Raw genomic sequence first — 5,208 nt, forward strand, 5'->3', positions numbered from 1 at the left:
TGACGCGATCGCGTGGGTGACGCGATCGCATGGAATGGCTAAAAGAGTGAATGATGCGATCGCCTGGGGCATGCGATCGCGTCGCTGGGATTTGTGCTAAACGCACAAATCCAGCGTCATTTCAGCGTAACTCTCTGACTCCTTTGGGGTGTTCATGCAATCTATGCGACGCGGTCGCGTCGCTCACGTGGTCGCATGGCGTTGGCATTGTGCAAGTGACGCGATCGCGTGAGTGACGCGATCGCGTGGGTCATTTGTGCGAAACGCACAATGGCCGCACGATTCCAGCCTAACTTTCTGGACGTTGGATCCTTACGCCGATTTCCAGGTCACGCGGCCGCATGGATGACGCGGTCGCGTGGGTAGTGTTTTTCGCAATATGACGCGATCGCATGAGTGATGCGGTCGCGTCGCGCACCCTTTTTTTTATATGCAGTGTAGAATGCAATGATTAATATGAATGCGATGCAAAGTTCCAGGTTCAATATTATAAAATAAAATAAAACTTGAAAATAAGCAAAACGAAATAAAAATTGAAAAATGAACGATCATACCATGGTGGGTTGTCTCCCACCTAGCACTTTTAGTTAAAGTCCTTAAGTTGGACATTGGAGGGGCTTCCTGTTATGGCGGCTTATGTTTAAATTCATCCAAAAATCTCCACCAATGCGTGGAATGCCAATAGCCTCCGGGGTCCCAAACTAGGCATGTAAAGCTCCTGAGCAGCTTCAAACAAATTTTTAGGCTCCCGGAATGACGAATGGCGGAATAGATTCCAGGATCCCAAACTTTGCTTTTAAATCCGCCTCCGTCTTGATCTATGCTTTTCCATCCGGGCGGTTTAGAAAGTAGATTCTCACCATGGTGACCAAACGTTTTCCTAGATCCATTCAATTGAGCATGATACCAATCCGTGCACTTCAAGTTGAAGCGTGGAACCTTATTGAACCTTGTGTACCAGCTCTGAGCACGAGCCATTTCCCTCTTACTCTTAAAGCCGCAGAGAGCTCTAAGCTGTCCATCTGTTTCAAGCAAACCGTATTCAAGTGAAAAAGTAAAGTTAAAAGTTAAGGTTTGTACCCACTTGAAGCTTGTATTGGGTGGTAATGGCCTTGGGGAAGGTGTTTCCGATGGTTTTGTAAGTTCTACTCCCTTGTGCTCTTTTGTGAATTCCTCCACTTCTTTACAAGGTTCTTCAAATGCATCTGTGTTCTAGTCAAAGTCTTCTGTGTCTTCCTCATCACTCGAGTCATAGATTGGAGGTTGAGAGAAATCTACCTCTGCATCATCTTCGTATTCATTTGGGGAAGATTCTTCGATCTCAGAGAATTCACTTGCGGATGCAAGTTCATTACTAAGAGAGCTTGACTTGTGACTATCATCATCAAGGGAATTTGTGTCCTGGGTTATTCCATCTAGTTCTTCATAAATGACTTGCCTTAGGGATTGTGCACTGTCCTCCTTAGCATTAACTGTTACGTCCTTGACGGAGTTCTCTTCAGCTCTGAATTCCCATGGAGGTTCAGCGTCTCCTAGATCTTCAACCAACTCTTCTTCTTGCATAATGACAGCTCCTTCTACTTGTTCTAGTACGAATTCATTCTCTGTCTTGTCCACTGGAGTTTCTAGTAATTCCTTCATGCTACGCTCTTCGTTAGATTGTCCACATGGGGCTGTGGTTGGTCCTTGAATGTTCGAATGTCTAGAAGCTAATTGAATTACTGCTTGCTCCAGTTGTCGAATAGTTGTTTGAAGTTTATTTACTGTTTCCTTGAGGCGAACCTCTGATTCTGGGTGATGGATTTGGACATGATACATAGGAAAGTGGTGGTGCTTGGGAGTGACTGGATTGGAACTGGGGTAAATAGGGATCATGTGGTGGCGAATGGTGAAGAGAAGCTTGTGAGTGTGGTGGTTCGAGGTTATGTTGAGAGGATGGTCTATAGGCACAGGGTGGGGCTTGTTGGTAGTTACAAGGTTGTCCACCATATCTATCAGCTGGGTATGCATTGTAGAATGGTTGTTGTCCATGATATCTTGGAGGATGTTGTTGCCTAAAGGGTTGATTAGATCTTCTTGGCTCCATCCATCCTTGATTGGTCTGACCTTGATGCATATTCCTGCTGTAACTTCTATTTCCTTCAACAAAGTTAGAACCAAACTCAAAGCGAGAAGGGTGAGAGTTCATAGTAGCAAATAAAATTAAAAAGGAAAAATATAATTAAATAAACAAGTAAAAGAAAAATATTTACAAAAACCAATAATAAGGCACACGTTAGCAGTTCCCCAGCAACGGCGCCATTTTGAAAGAGCTGAAGATTGATGGTTTAGAAGTTATAGTAAACTCTCGTTGCAAGTATAGTTACTAAACCAAGCAATCAACCTTTCTTGCAAAAGTTTTGGTTGTCACAAGTAACAAACCCCCACTACAAGAAAACACGTCTTTTGCCACGCTTTTAAAGCGTGGCGAAAAGCTGAAAAAAGCGTGGCGATAGCTTTTCGCCACGCTTTTTGAGCTATCGCCACGCTTTCGAAAGGGTGGCCTATCAAAGGGTGGCGGTTGCTCTATCGCCACGCTTTTTGCAGTCTATTGCCACGCTTTTTGTTTGCCACGCTTTTTTACAAACAGCCACTTGGAAAAGCGTGGCTGTAGGTGGAAAATACGACCACGCTTTAAAAGCGTGGCAATAGGTAGAGATATGGCCACGCTTTTGAAGCGTGGCAATAGAGAGAGATACGGCCACGTTTTTGAAGCGTGGCAATAGGGAGAGATACAGCCACGCTTTTAAAGCGTGGCGATAGGAAGACATACAGCCACGCTTTAAAAGCGTGGCGAAAAGCTTGTTAAATTAAAAAAAAAAATTTCTTTTCCTTACTTGATCTTAATTACTACAATATAAATTTTCAATCTTGTTTTATTACCAAAACTATAAATATAGTATGCAATTTTTATTGCAAGACAAATCAAACAGTAATTAGTGACAATTTTTGCTTTAATTATTTTATACATTAATAAACTAATATTCAAATACAAAATAAATTTCGAGTTCAAATTCCAAAACTAAAAACGGTAGAAAAATACAGAAACAATACAACTTAAACACTAAGTCCTTTGTTGTTCTTTCTTCCTCTAGCCCTCTCAAACTTCCTTCCCTTAGATCGTACATAAGGCTTGGTATGGCTGTGAGGAACACTAGGACCAGGACCAAAATGTTTCACAGCTTCCCTGAAATAGCAAAATCAACAAGGGAACAAAACACATGTTTAAGTTACAAAAGATAAAGTAAGACATAAGACAAGAAGCAAGAGTGTAATACTCCAGAATCCCCAATTTTCGGCTGAATTAGGACATAGCAAAGCCGAACTTACAATCTGACTGGGCAGAACAAGTCTTTTTCCATCAACACATCATTTCTGATTATAGTAATCCATTGACTCCTCAGCAATTGGAGAGAACTGCAGCACATTTAACTTACCAAATATAAATAAAACTGAGCAGCATAAAAAGAAAGATGGAGTAAATGTAAAGCAGGTTCATTAAATTTAGAAGAAAACGTTTAGATACTACTCACCTTCAAGAATAATAGAAGACTAGAAATCATCAACCTTGTTCGTTCCAGCCTTACAGTGGACAACCACAACATTCTCAATATCTAACTTCAACCACGAGTATGCACTATGACAGAAAGAGATAACAAGTTGAAGTATTGGGCAATTATGATCATCAAATGGAAAGCTAGCCACCTGAAGAGGGAATTTGATATTGCAGATGAAAGCAGCAGTTGGTTTGTAAAACAAATCTAAGTGCTGAAAAAACCTAAAACTCAAGTGAAACAGAAAGCTGACACATGTAGTCTAGGTGTTGGAAATTAATCAAGACATCTGCATGAACACTCTATTTCCTCGGAACATTTATGATCACATTAAAAGAGATAATGTTGTTAAGTAGAGTAATATTATATGGTCTAGTAATCAATAATTATTCCACGATTTCCCAGGCTGAGAAACCACGTTAACAATATGGGCTATGATATGTAACAATAGACAATATAATAATAGTGCATGATTGAGAAATGCAAATACAAATTCAAATGGCTGTTCAGAATTTCAGATTATATTAGATAATGGCAGCACAATGCAAGCATCAGAAACCACATCAAAGTAGGGACACAATGTTTTCTATCACAAACAAATGAATAACCTCAATCTCTCAGAATTAGCAGAAATCCTTCTCATTGAAAACATCAATTTAATTTCTATTTACTTTCAGATATCCAATGTTTTAGGCCACTGTCCCATGTGCTTTTGTACAATGTGAAATTAATTTAATTATTTACTTAATAGTGAAAAGAAAATGAAAAATAAGATCCATGAATAATTGTTGCAAAAGAATCCAAGTGCAATTGCATGATCACACAACAATTTCCCAATGCCAAGCAAATTTAGGCAAACACCCCCCCAAAAAGAATCCAAGAATGAACATCATATATGCATGCATAGAAAGTGAGCAGAAGAGGAAATGCAAATTGAGAAATCAGCAGCAGCCAATGATTAAGGATGTAATGAGCATGAATGCATAATAAGCACAAAGAATCGCAACAAGAAAACGAGTTGCTAACACATGGCACGAAGCAGCAACACTTATTAAACAGCAGCAGTAAATAGCATGTTTCCCAGGTTCAAGCAAGCAGCAAACATAATTCATATGACTTAACCAGTTCCACAAACTGAAATCATTGCAGTTCATATAATATGGACCAAGCAACAAGCAGAGCAGAACTCAGCAACAACAAACCAAGAAAAATTAATGAAACAGTAACACTTCCACAGCATCTATTTTGGACAATGAAAAAAAATACAACAAACAGCAATCACAAGTCCAGAATTCAACACCAAAACAGCACAATAAACAAGTTCATCCAGGGCAACTTTCAGAGGAAAGACAAATTCATTCCAGAGTAAGGACTGAGGAGTTACATATTCAGAAATAGCAGAATTGGGATTGAAACTGGAAAAGGGCAGTACTGATTCGAAGACAAGAACAGAGGAGGCTGTGGTGGATCCTTCTGATGGCAGCTTGGACGGCGGCAAAGAGACTCACGGTGACCGTATAACGTGGCACAGACAACCTCAGCGACAACTCTCACGATAAAGGTGAACTTAATGGATAAAGAAGCTGGAGCAGGGTTAGGGCTTACCAACAGACAC

At 40.2% G+C, this 5,208-nt stretch overlaps 1 long non-coding RNA gene across 1 annotated transcript; it reads right to left on the reverse strand.

Moving 5' to 3' along the window:
* Window positions 1-2,988: 2,988 nt before the first annotated feature.
* LOC112723883 (uncharacterized) lies at window positions 2,989-5,208 on the reverse strand. The gene is made up of 4 exons (XR_003163214.3): window positions 4,978-5,208; window positions 3,573-3,676; window positions 3,370-3,456; window positions 2,989-3,226 (listed from the first exon to the last, which is right to left on the reverse strand). It is a non-coding gene; the product is annotated as an uncharacterized lncRNA (long non-coding RNA).

This window comes from Arachis hypogaea, chromosome 11, assembly GCF_003086295.3.
Source record: "Arachis hypogaea cultivar Tifrunner chromosome 11, arahy.Tifrunner.gnm2.J5K5, whole genome shotgun sequence".
NCBI lineage: Eukaryota > Viridiplantae > Streptophyta > Magnoliopsida > Fabales > Fabaceae > Arachis > Arachis hypogaea.